Raw genomic sequence first — 13,646 nt, 5'->3', positions numbered from 1 at the left:
GTATCTCCAAAGGTGGAGACTCCACAATATCTCTGGGCAACCTGTGCCACTGTTCAGAATCCTCACAGAAGAAAAAAAAATTAAAAATTGCACAATCAGAATGATTTTCATATGTTTAAATTTACAGTTGTTTACTCTTGTCCTATCAGTGGGCATGACTAAGTAGGGTTTGGCTCCCTCTTCTTCATTCCCTCCCTTCGCATATATTTACCCATTGAGATCCCCCTACGCCTTCTGCTCTGAACAGCCCCAACTCTCATAGCCTGACCTCATGTGAAAGATGCCTGTCCCTCAGTCATCTCAGTGGTTCTATGATGGACACATTCCAGTAGCTCCATGGCCTTCTACTTGGAAGTCTAGCACTGGGCACAGCCAGCTGTGGCCTCGCCAGTGCTGAGCAGACAGGAATAATCCCCTCCCTTGTCCTCCTGGCAGTGCTCTTCCTGATGCAGTCCAAGATGCCATTGGCCTAAGGGTGCATTGCTGGTACCTGGTGAGCTTGTTGTTCACCAGAACACCGAAGTTCTTTTCTGAAAAGCTTCAGGAAACTGCTTTGAGGAGACTGAGCCTCCGGCACGTGCTGGTGTCTACATTATTCCTCCCCAGGTGTAGGACTTTGCACTCTTGTTGAAATTCATGAGATTCCTCTTTGCCCATTTCTCAGCATAGCAGGATCTCTCTGAATGGTGGCACAACCTTCTGGTTGTGTATCAGCCACTCTTCTCGTTCTGTGTCACCTCATAAACCCCAGGTGAACCTGCTGAGGGAGTGCTCTGTTCTGTCATCCACTCATGAGTAGAGCTGAGCAGTGCTGGACCCAGCACACACTCCTGGAGCACAGCACTAGTGATTGCCTCCTGCTGAACTTTGGGTCACTGATCACAGTGCCTGGGCCCACTCCCGGACCCTTGAAAATACAAGTTCACCTGCTCACACCTTTCTAAAAATTTTCTATTTAAAAATACTCATCAGTGCTTGCTTATCTGATGTCTTAATGAGCTTATGGGGGTTTTCTTGGTGATGTCGAAATTGTCTTTTCCAAATCTTCAAACTTGTGGCCCTAATGAGAAGAAAAAAAAAAGAGTAGGAGTTCATTAGAAAGAAACAAGTGATTTTTTTTCCAAAACCAGAAAACAAAATTATAATACTGCTAACTGTAAATGATGTTTGGGGAAACAGAAGATTTTGAAATTACATGATGCTAGGAGACACAATGGGATATGGAAGACATACTCTAATTAGTCTTGCTTGAGTCTTCCACCAGCCCTTGAGCTCTTATCAGATGTTTTGGTTTAAAAAAAGATAAAAGGAAAAGGCAACAATTTTATGTTACTATGTTGACTGTATGAAACTGAGTTGATGGTGCATTGCAATGCAGTCTGTGGCACATACAGCCTTTTGCCTTGTTCTGAATGTTTTAAGTTGGTGCTAGGAAATGGCTCTAGAGAGATGAAGGTAAGATTTCATTGCCAATAAAACATAACATGGAGAAATGTAAAGTGTTCCTGGCCTGGGCAGTGCACCTGGCAATGTTTGAAAACATACTGGGTTGAATTCTGTGGTGTATCTTTAATTTCTTTATATCTAAGTTTGTGCTTAAATGTTCAGACCTACAGGGACAGACATGAGAGCAGTTAAAATTTCCCAGTGATTTCCCTGAAATCACCAAGTTGAGTGATGAAAATTCTCTGGGTTTTTTACAGCAATATCAGGTCTGTTAATTCTCAGCATGCCTTAGTGAGGCTGTGGCATAATAGCAGGAAAGCCTGGACATCAAAATTTGAGGTTAAGACATAAATTTTCAACCCAGGTTATTTATAGACGCTTTAAGGAATCCAGGAAAATCATGAAGTTTTTATCTAAACCGCTTAGCCCAAGTGGTAATGAGTGTAAATAACTGGGTTATGGAGACCTGCCCAGCAGAGAGCTGGACTGGACACTTTAATCTCATAAACCCCAGGTCTGAAAAGCTTAAGTTCAGTAAAATAATCTACCTTTGCTGCTAAGTAGGATTAGTTGTAGCCACTGGAAACTGAGAATACTCAGCACCTTGAAGTCAAATGCATTTGCTTTGGCTTGCTATGCTGTATATAAATGCTTAATGAGACATTGATATCCAGTGCCTATCCAGATTAATCATTGAAACACATGGCAAATACTTTAAATTAAATATATTTTGGTTTTAATTAAATACATTTCAGTTAAAATAAATGATCATTTGAATTACAAAAATAAATTAGTCTCAGTTCATTCCATTTATAGCATTCTTTCCTTCAAAAAAAACAAGTGATGCAGTTATTGTTTTTTCTTTAGTGTTCACTCATATTTTCTATGATGAAGTGAATTATTATATTGAAAGAAAAGATATTTAGTTGTCCTAAATGTGAAATTTTTATTTAAATTCAGAACATTTTTCTTGAATAGAATGGAAAACCAGAAGGAAGGCCTAGCATGGATTTCTACCATGCATCTAAAAGCAATAATGTTAACAGCTGCTGGCATCCACTATCCAGATGGAATTGGTGAGGCACTGAGCTCAGCAAAGTTCTTCAGGGCATAAGCGTTGTGCTTACTCATATAGCACCTCATATAGCACCTCCTCAATCTGCCCATGTGTTTTAAGGTAAAAAAAGAAAAGGTGAGACCTTACTTTTCATTTCCTAATTACTCAACTGTATTTTTACTATCCCAATTAAGAGTGTGACTTTAGGAAAGGAAATTTGTGGCCAAGATAATGTTGGCCATATTACTAATTAATAGTATTGATTTGATAACCAGTCATCAATATATGCTGCATTTTAAGTACCTGTACTTGCTTTCACATAGATTTAATAAACAATTACAGAAACTTCTTGCTTTACCTATTTAGGAAAGACTGAAGAACATAGTTCTAATATAAAATAGTGATTAACATCTGGCTTAGAAAAAGTTCTGTGAGGATTCCTTTTACCCAGTCATCATATGTGCGTTTTCTGCTATAAGAAAAAGAAAAAAATTCATCTCTGTGAATAAAAAAGAAAGTAACTTAATAATTCTCTTTTTGTAGATTTCTGACTCATAGCACAGAATTAAACTTAATAAGGCTTTTCTTTGATAAGGGTCCAGATTAGTAGCTTCAAAGAGACTTAGACATTTTGATATATTTGAGTGGTGCATATTCATAACAAGCAGGAAGGACAACCATATATGTTCTTATATGCCATTATTTAAATATTATAAATATATGTATGTATTATATGAATATTAAAAATATTTTTAAATATAATTATTATTTAAATGTGTTACAATGTTTGCAAGTGCAAAACGGTATGCAGAGTAGTAAGAAGGAGCTAGCTAGGGTCACCTTTAAAATCCTTCGATATGTCTGTAACAGTATAAAAATGTGTAATGGAAAGAAACTGAATGTGTTTTCCAAGCCCGTTTTGCCTTCTTCCCCTCTTTTCCATTTCAGTACCATATGTAATTACTGATCACATTTCTTTGAAATGATAGAGAAGTATTGAATCTATTTTTTTCTTTCATTATGAGAAATGTGTTTGGATATCAGGAAGTTGGAATTTAATTTTCAGTACTGAGATTATCATCATGAATCTCTTTAAAAGTTTAGAATAAATTCCATCATGTTATGTTTCAAGAAAAATAAACAATTTTTTAAGAAAATACACCAATGGACTGGAAAGTCAGAAATGGAGTTGAGTAAGTTATATGCTAATGAAACTAGTATGTAGAAAATAGGATAGTTAAGTCTGACTTCTTTTTATGGCATTTACATCTCTCAATATGCCTGTGGTTTCCCTCTTAAGAGTACAGTTTGCTTCTGTGCCCAGTGAGTATCATTAGGGTTACCTGATACAGGAATATATCATATTTGGAGCAACTCTACAGTAAATGCAAAAGCTGGGATGAAATACAGACCCTCATATGCTAAATGGAATATCTTGCTATAAATGCAGCTCTTTAGAAGCTGTTTTTCTGCTCCTGCATGCAGTTTATAAATAGATTTTTTTGCCTGTAAGTTTTCTGGCAGCATTCCACCTGACATCCCTTCCTCTGCTTTACTGCCCCTTCTTGGATTAATAGTTGGGCTTGATCTTCAGTTGTTTCTGTTCAGATGTTTTTGGTGAGTGGGTCCTTCAGCTGGGGCGCTTATTTCACTTTTCCCCTTGAACCTGTAAAGCTTGTATTTGATCTGAAGCTGGTCTTCTTGTGCAGCCACCTGGGGAGGGATGAGGTAGACAAAGCAGCCATGAAAAAATGTAAGAAGCAAAAAAACTTTTTGCTACTCAGTAAGAAGCAGAAATTATATGATATTCTGTTAACAGGGGAAAAAAAAGTAGTGATAATTCTATTAAAGTACCTTAAAACCTTTTTCAACACATGCTACAGAGAAAAAAAAAAGAGACATAAATATCCTGGTGGAGAAACTTATTTAAAGGGTTTATGCAATAGCAAAATAAAATATATTCAACTTTTTATAGAACTGATAACATTTTTATCATGCTAGGTATTAAATTGTTTAGCTTGAAACTCTGACAGTACTTTCATCTAGATCTGGCTTCAGTAATTACTTACTCAGTTTTATGTATTTCATTCCTAATCTTTCATATACCATGTATTTTATGGAGAGCAGAGAGACACTTGGGAATGAGTATATCTGTACTTGGTACATGGTCTCCGCTTTCCTTTGTGAATTATTTTCTACCTCTTGTTATTCCTTGTTATTTCCTTAATAATCTTTCCTTTTGTCTCAAATCTCATTCTGAAAAAAAAAAAAAAAAAAACCAAAACATCTTATATCTGATACATACCTTTCTAATGGGATTATTAAATCAGCTATTTTAAACCTATATATTGGTTGCTATTTTTTTGAGCTTGCCACTTGCCTTGGTTTTCCCCTTTCATGATTTCAACTTTTCTTGTTTGATATGTTTATTTTTCTTTCACTATTTTTTATTTCTTTATATATTTCTACTCTTTCTCACATGAAGTTAGGCATAAACTTCAGCAATCTATGTGTATATTATTTTAATATTTTTAGTTTCTGTGACAGTTCAGACAGTGACCCCAGGATTCAATAGCAGCATTCTTTTACTGTCTTTTCTTCATGCTTATTGATTTTAGTATAGAGAGAGGGACTCCTTGCATACCTGCTTGTTCTCCTGTGATTGTCCTCTGCACCATTACACTGGCTATCCATAAATCTATCTGTAATGAAACTCATTTAGATTATCGCAGTTCAAACCAAGCAGATTGAAAATATCTTTGATTCCAGCGGTGCAAATTGCTCTTGTATTTTTATGATGCTATTAAAGACCATCTTCCCAGCATGTATCTTTTTTTTTTTCCTTACTATGCAAAAAAGTCTTGGCACTGGATGGGATGTGCCTTGCTGTTTAGTTTGGGTTAGTCAGATTCCTGTGTAGGAGGAGTGCATGAGAAATGGAGATACTGTGTTTTCTGTCTCAACCTCTGGCTAGGCACTGGCTAGGAAACTGCTGAGGCACTGCTGCTGCCGCCTTCCAAAGCCAAGCCCTCATGGCAGCCTGAGGTTCCCAGAAGGAGTTTCTGTCTCCATCCTTTCTTTTGCTGTCAGTCCAGCTTTGCCACCAGTTTGTTCTCTGCCAAGCAGCTGTGGCAGGCAGTGATGGCTCTGGTGCAGTGCCATCAGGAGTGGAGAGAATGACACTGCAGTCCTCACTGACCTGGGAGGTCTTGTTCATTCTAAGCCTACAAAAAAACATCACAGACACAGACCATGGCTAAATTGGATGATCAAAGAGATATTCAGGGCTCCTAAAGGGTCCTGCATGCAGCAAAACCTAGAACCCAGCAGAACCTGGGTTAGTCTGCAGCAATCAGTTTCCTAGAAAAATGGAGGACCAAACACACAGCCCTTGCTGCCATTCCCACAGCTCCTCTGTCAAGAGAGTGCTGACTATAAAGAATCACCCTTCTGCCAGATTCTGCTCTCAGGATGTTAGAGCTGGGTCTGTGGTAAGTGAAATTTAAGATATTCTTTATCTCCTGACTTATGGTTATTAATTGATTTCAGTATATGCTAGCAGAATTATTAAGAAATTTCTGCTCTGCATCTGTAAAACAGACTTAGTGCTTGCCAAGACAGTCCTTACTCCAAGGACAGCTCATGATATCATAGTCCTGTATTGGAATAAGTAAAAAAAACCCTAAAATTGATTTAAAAACTAGTTCCTTGTCATGTATCAAGTTCAGTTCCAATATATTATATGCTAGCAACCTGTACAGATTATCACCTAATGGGATTTTTTAAAGTTATGAAATGATCCAGAAGCTGTAAAAGAAAGAGCACTTCACAGACCTGTAGTAAGATACTTTCTTGCCCAGACCTGTCTTTCTTGCTTGCCCTTTCCAGTCTCTTTAGGTCGAGCAGCATGTTTTGTTTACTGTGCCACATGCGCCGAGGGAGTGTGGCTATAGCCAGGCCAAGTAAACAGGTCTGAATATTGGTCTGAATTTTGGTCTGAATTTTGCGGGCTGCTGTTGCCATCCCTGTTATCCTTGACTAGGGAGCTGCAGACCTCCAGCAGTGGGTTAGCAGGAGGCAATCTGGATCTCACCTGGCATAGCTGGAATAAAAAAAGTTGCATATGTACTGTGTATAACTTGTTACTTGTCTTGGCTTCAATGTAAATTATAGCAGACAGTTACTGCAGCCTTAGGAGCAGGTAATGATCTCATTAGTAGCAGAGCTTCAGCAAACAGCTGGAGAACAGTGGCAGTCCTACTCCTCTCCTTGCCTCCTTTGAAGCAGCTGGGTTTTCCTGGAGGAAGAGCAGCCATATCACATCCCTTCCTTCCAAGAAGGCAGTGTAAACATCCAGTGGGAATCCATAACAATTTCTTTAGGATTAGGTGGCTGCACCACCCTTCCTGTAGCCTGCTATATGTCCTCTGTTCTTATTAGCAATTCCCTTATAAGTCTCTTTCAAATGACAGCCGTAAATAAGCACAAGTCTCTGGCAGTCAGAGCTCACTTGGAATTAAATTCAGGGATAGGGAGCTGTCAGCTAACCGACTTCTGTGGCAGCATAGCTGTCATTTGAATGAATTACAGACCACAGTATCCATTTGTGTGGGGCCTGTGAGCAAGAGGGGTGGAACAAATTGGGCTGAAATTTAGTACAGGCTTCTGCAAGTTTTCAAAAGCCATGCCCCCATCTTCAGTGTGATTATTTTGTGTGGTTAACAGCATTTCCATGTAAACTGTAATAATCTTCTATTGAAAGGTCTCTTTAGTATGAAAAACAAAATTTAAATTGATTATGCAATTTACTGCAACTTATTTTGTTCTGTTCTGTCAAAGACTAAAATATCTGGGTGAAAGTTTCTTAGCACTTTGCCTATGTACACTTTCCACCCTGGGATTGGCAGCTTCTCTTCAGATGCCGAGGAGCAAACACCCCCTCCCTTCCACATTGCTTGTAGAGAGCAGTGCCCCATGCTGATGATGCCAGGCAGATTTAATTGTGCATGCTCAAAGAGAAAAATGACATCCATGCTTGGGTGAGTGCTCTCTGTGGCAAGCTGACAAATCCCCCAGCTGTCAACGAACCTCAAAGGCAAGTGTACATGGCTCTAGCTTATGTCTGCTTGCTTTCTGCCCATAGGCATTTAGAAGCTGAAACTCATATTGGCTGCAACACATTCAAGCTGCTATTGAAAGAAATGTATGGTCTGTTTTATGTGTTTCAGTCTCTAAGGGTGATTCACACAATTAAGGTTTGTTTTTCAGACTGACTGTAAGCAGGTAAAGACAGCCCCTTTTTGCATACAGGGCAGGTGATAGTGTGTAATGTTTATGGCTGTGAATCTGGCTAAGTTGTTGATTGCTTAGAGAAAGTAATTTCTTCCTTGGGCTCAGATGGATTATATTTATATATATTTATTGGGGTTTCCAGAGAACTACATGCATACAAAATGGTCTTACTTGAGTGCCAATGTATATGGGCAAATGCAAAGAGGCATGTGTTGCTAAACGCGGTACTGGAGTCATTCTGGCATCAGCTTTGTTACTTGGGGTGCACTGCAGGCTGTCCATCTAAACCCATCATTACCTGGCACCTATGCTCTGGTGTGATAACCAGAGCAATCTGTGAACGGGCAAAGAGCCATCCTGACAGATGGCTTTGACTGTGGGTAACCAGGAAACCATGCATATACATTAAGCATGGGTTCAGAGAGTGTGGGTGTTGTCTGGGAACATCAAATCAGCTGTGGGGTTTGAGCTCCTTCATGTACTGTTGAGAACATATGCCATAGCCACCATACACACAGGGAGGGTGGGCTATAGCCAGTTCCCACAGTTCTGGTGAACTTTGTAGGGATTGCTTGGTTCGACATGGGCTCAGCTACAGATGAATCTCATATTTTGCAATGGATTTCAGATCAGTATTAGAAAGACAAAACATGAAGCTTAAGGATGCACTTCATAGAATCATAAAATGGCTTGGATTGGAAGGGACCTTAAAGATCACCTAGTTCCAACCACCTCCTACTAGATCACGTTGTTCAGAGCCCCATCCAACCTGGCCTTGGACACTGCCAGGGATGGGTCATCCACATCTCTGGGCAACCTGTCCCATTGCCTCACCACAATCACAGTAAAGAATTTTTTTCCTATCTAATCTAAACCTACTCCTTTAGTTTTAAAGTAGTCCTGTGACTTTGTGCCCTTATAAAAGTTTCTCCATCTTTCCCATATGCTCCCTCGGTTACTGGAATGACACAAAAAGCGTTCTTTTTACCAGGCTGAACAATTGCAGCTCTTGGCCTTCCTCATAGCAGAGGTGCTCCAGCCCTCTGATCATCTAGTCCCTCCTCTAGACTCATTCCAACAAGTCCATGTCCTTCCTGTGTTGAGGACCCCTGAACTGGATGCAGAACTGCGGGTGGGCTCTCACCAGAGTGCACAGAGGGGCAGAATCCCCTCCCTCACCCTGCTGAGCACTCTGCTTTTGGTGCAGCCCAGGACACGTTTGGCTTTCTGGGCTGCAAGTGGACGTTGCCAGGCCAGCCTCTCATCCACCAGCGCCCCAGGTCCTTCCCATCAGGGCTGCTCTGGATCTGTTCATTCCCCAGCCTGGATTGATACCAGGGGTTGCCCTGAGCTAGGTGCAGCAATTAATTTACATGCCCAGCTCAGGCACTGTCTCGCCCAAATTTGAGGTGATGGAGAGGGCTATCCAATCTACCTGGCACAATTGTTCTAAGTTTACTGACCTGACACTGATAAATGCTATTGATACGCACAGAAAAGTTCAGTATGTTTATATTTGAGTGCACTGGAGTCTTAGAACAGGACTTTAAAATGTTAAAAAGTAACAGGAAATGTCAAATATCTCTTGTCAACTCAGGATTTAGTTTGTCAAGTACTTCAATTACTGAGCAGCCAGTACTATTCTTTTTTCTAACAGCCTGATATTAAAGCACTCAACTAAAAAGTGGAAATTCTAGGGTTCTTGGCCTCTTCAGTGTACTAAACTGCAGATTCTGACCCCATGAGTCCAGATAAGTGGCTCTCACTATGCTCTGAAGCTGAAGTATAGCACAGTTTACCATTGTAAGGACACAGAGAACACAAAGGAGCTGGGACTCCAGGAACTCCTCATCATCAGTTGTTTCCACAGTGCTTTTTAGTGCTTCCCCATATACAGAAGGGGATATGTGGAAAATGTCTCTTTTAGTGTCCAAAATTAGAATGTATCTAAAACCAAACAAAACAAAAGGGCTATATTCCCATCACCTACCTCCACCTAAAATTCAGTGTGTCTTCTGTGTCCCATTTTTTGGCTTTGAGTTTTCTAAAGCATGTACTCAATGGAAATTTTAGCCTAATTGGAATTTAAGCTGCCTGAAAATAGCCCCAAGGCAGCACCAGCAGAATTTAGGGGAAATTGTCTAGCTTCAGTGAATCTGTGCAAATACACAGAGCTCTGGAATTCTTTTGCTGATGTGAGTAGCTGGAGCAGGATGCAGAAGTGCTGCAGGAGTCCAAATCCATCTCCTGTTCCCTTTCTGCTCCCTGAGCACAGGAAGAGAGTGTGGCAGGATGGGTAAACATATGTCTGGGAATGTGGTGCTGTGTGCTGGCAACACAGAGCTTCAGAGGATATTACATGCGTGGGAGTGAAAGAGTGTCTTATTCATGCTTCAGAATTGTCAGTGTGAAATATTGTGATTATCATTTTAGATTTGACATGTATAACTCTGCATTTTTAAGGTAGTTTGAATGTGGCCTAAATTACTCTTCCTGTAACTATCTGGTAGAAATGAAATTCAGCTGTCACAGATAAGAGTAATGATATTTATTAATAGAATTGTAATAGAACTTAAATGGGCAGAGTACATCAGGACAGGAGATCACAGTCCTTTAGGGATTGATTTATCCTTGACTTCTATGAGCCTTTGTTATGCTAATGATAGATACATATTCCCCAAATCCTTTTGGTCTTTCTGTGCCTTACCCTTTGATTTCTTTATTAACTCTCTTCCCTTGTCACTACATGTTCTTGTTATTTCGGATCAGGTTTTGCAACTTGCATCATACTTTTTTTACGAAAATGGTTTACTGAGTTCTCTAGCAGCTTATGTGCTTTCCCCTGTTTGCTGCATCTCCTGGCAGTGCTTGCAGAAGGGCCTGTGGGTGAGCTGCCTCAAGCCAGACTGATTTCCTGTGGAAAACCTGTACATGGGTTTCCTTTGCTCCTACAACATTCAAGGCTATTAATCACTCCAAACCTTCATTAATAAACGTAATTGAGGTAATTTGGGGTAAACGTGTTGATGTTTTCTGGACTACTGAATGTTTTATCTAAACATGTAATTTGTTTTTTCAGGCATTTACATAAATATGGCAATTTATGGTGGCCCTGGGTGCTATGATTTTGCTGCTGTTGAAAATCCTTCACATTTCTAAAATCAAGATGTGTGTTTAGGTGAATAGTCATGGGCATGTGTGGTTAGCTCAGAGTTAGCAAACACTGATCACCATGATACAAGTTGATTGCAGCCTCCTTATCAGCAGCAAATGAAAAAGCTGTTTTTAGATAGTAATGTCTTTAGGAAGCAAGAGCAAAATATATAGGTCAATGTAGATTATCAGCTGTTAGAATAGGTATAAGAGTATTAGAAAGCTATAAGAAAAGCTAGGAAGTACTGAACATGAGCTTATTTTAACATAAAAAAGGAGATTGTTTTTTGGGTTTTTTTCCTGAAACAAAATATGCTACTGTAGTGTGTAGCTACTTCCTTGTACTTCATTCAGTGTAGGTATGCCTTGAAACATCATGTACTCTTTCTTGGGACTAGGTGTATATGAAACATCAGCAGCATAATTTTGCTCATGTGCTGGGCTCTGAACTCAGATGCAATTAAATATTCATCAGGATAGATACCCTGACTCTATCTATACTTGTAGCAACTATGAAAGATTAATTCAGTGTTATGTTTTCTCTTTAAGGGAAGAGGCAAAATGAGAATTTCTGCTGAAAGTTTCAGGTTCCAGGTTTAGAAATTAATGAACTTTACTGTGCTTTTTAAGGAGCCTATAAGATAAGTTATCTATATAGAGTTATATTTTTAATTAAATCATTCTCTTTCAAGAGACCTGTCCCAGCATCTTCCTTTGGGAGTACTTTGCTGTCTTTACCTTGTCATTTCAAAATACACTGTTTCTTAACTGAATGTGCAGCAAAGAACCTGCACACTAAAACTGAGGGCATTACATAACAGAATAGTGAAGTTTTGCAGATTTTGTCGTATATTATAAATGTGATTTGTATTTTCTGTTTTGTCAATACTAAGATTTTAAATAATATTTTTACCTGAGGGAGTAGTTGTTTCTTTGAGGCAATTTCTAGTAGAATTCATTTATACAGCATTATTCCAAAAGAGAGGGGTTAAAGCAGCAACACAGAAATTCCAATTTCTGTCCCTTGTAGGTGCTTTTTTCCTCCACATTTTCTTCTTATAAAATGTACCTACATTATTAATGAAGTTTGGTCTCAGTACCAGTGTGAAATCTGGAGGGTAAACTCAATCAGCAAGTTTGAAGTCCTAATCCTTGTAAGGCCAGTATGAATAACAGATGATTAATTAAGAGGGCACAGTAGATGGTACCTGTTCCAACAATTGCTGTAGATGTGATTCACTGATTCTGTTTTTCCCTCTGTATTTTGCAGAGCACATTGATTTAGAAGGTGTCTTTGGTTTATAACTATTAGTGTTAGAAGGATAGAAAAATGTGCAAAAAGATTTGAGGATGGTGTGAAAGGAAAGCCATTACCTATTTTATTATCAAATTAGGATTTGCTTAATAAAATAGATTCTTTTATTTTTAATTATGATTGTGCTGCAATTTTCACACACTATTGTATAAATAGGGTTCTTTTCTGAATTTCAGTAATAGATTTTTCTCCAGCTACACCCTCTATGAATTTAGAAAGGAAATTATGACCAGGCCTACACTCTTAGAACACATCAGGATCATATCTTTAAACAGATTTCCTGGACCTCCTTAGGTGGGAGCAAGAATAAGCAAGGCCTCAGTTCAAGCTCGCCATTCGCTTGGTCTTCAGCTTGGCTGAAGGAGATGTCACTTGTAATGCATTTTAAGGTCCTTGCATGACAGTCAATGGCAGTTGCCTATGGAGGGATGGAAGCACAAAAGAGCTGAAATCAATAATCCTTTCTGTTTTGAAACAATAATTAGCTGTCACACAACTGTGCTGCCAGTGAGCTGGCTGCTGGGACAGATTTTAGTACAGTGATCGGCCCACAAAATTTGGATAAAATAGAAGGAAGCTAAAAAAAAAAAGGGAATTTCTTACAGAGGCATTTAGGCAAACATAAAGTAAGTAAACGTGTCCATTATTATGTATTATAGTGGATGAGACACTCTATAGACAGAAAAGAACAGCTTCAGGTTCACAAGCACTGGTCCTCATAGAGGACTTCAATATCCACAACATTTGTTGGAGGGGCAACACAGCAGGGCAAGTGCACTCCCGGAATACATTGAGGATAACTTCCTTCTCCTGATACTAGAGAAGCCATTGGGGAGATGCTCTATGCTGGACTTGTTCTCACCAACAGGATGGGCTGGTGGGGAAGGTGAAGCTCAAGGCTAGCCTGGGCTGCACTGACCATGAAATGATGGAGTTCAAGAGCCTTTGGGCAGGGAGGAGAGTGCACAGCAAGGTCTGGCCTGGACTTGAGGAGAGCAGATTTTGGTCTCTCCAGGGAACTGCTCAGTGGAGTGCAGTAGGATAGAGCCCTGGAAGGAAGAGGGGCCCAGTGGAGGTAATGAATATTCAAGTATCACCTCACCCAGTCATGCATTCCAATGAAGAGGAAGCCAACACAGTACCCATGTCAGGGGGTTTGGAATTAGATCTTTAAGGTCCCTTCCAACCCAAAGCATTTTATGAGTCTGTGATTCTATTTTGTATCGGTGAGAAAAGGTAGTTTTCTGAGTTAAAAGGAAGTTAACTGAGCCAAAAGAAATTGCAGTGCTAAAGTTGGTACCCTGTTGACTTAAAATGGGCCTATTTTATTTCATTTAATAATTTTTTTATAGTAAACATAGCTTTGTTACTTGACTCCTTTCA

General features: G+C 39.5%; 1 protein-coding gene across 26 annotated transcripts in view; it reads left to right on the top strand.

Annotated features, from left to right (window-relative positions):
• The window catches only part of KHDRBS2 (KH RNA binding domain containing, signal transduction associated 2), a 339,646-nt gene that overhangs the window by 194,353 nt on the left and 131,647 nt on the right, over positions 1 to 13,646 (top strand). The window lies entirely within an intron of this gene.

This window comes from Passer domesticus, chromosome 3 (genome assembly GCF_036417665.1).
Source record: "Passer domesticus isolate bPasDom1 chromosome 3, bPasDom1.hap1, whole genome shotgun sequence".
In the NCBI taxonomy this organism is placed as follows: domain Eukaryota; kingdom Metazoa; phylum Chordata; class Aves; order Passeriformes; family Passeridae; genus Passer; species Passer domesticus.
Note: the sequence above shows the minus strand (reverse complement) of the source record. Positions and strands in the feature narration are given on the sequence as shown.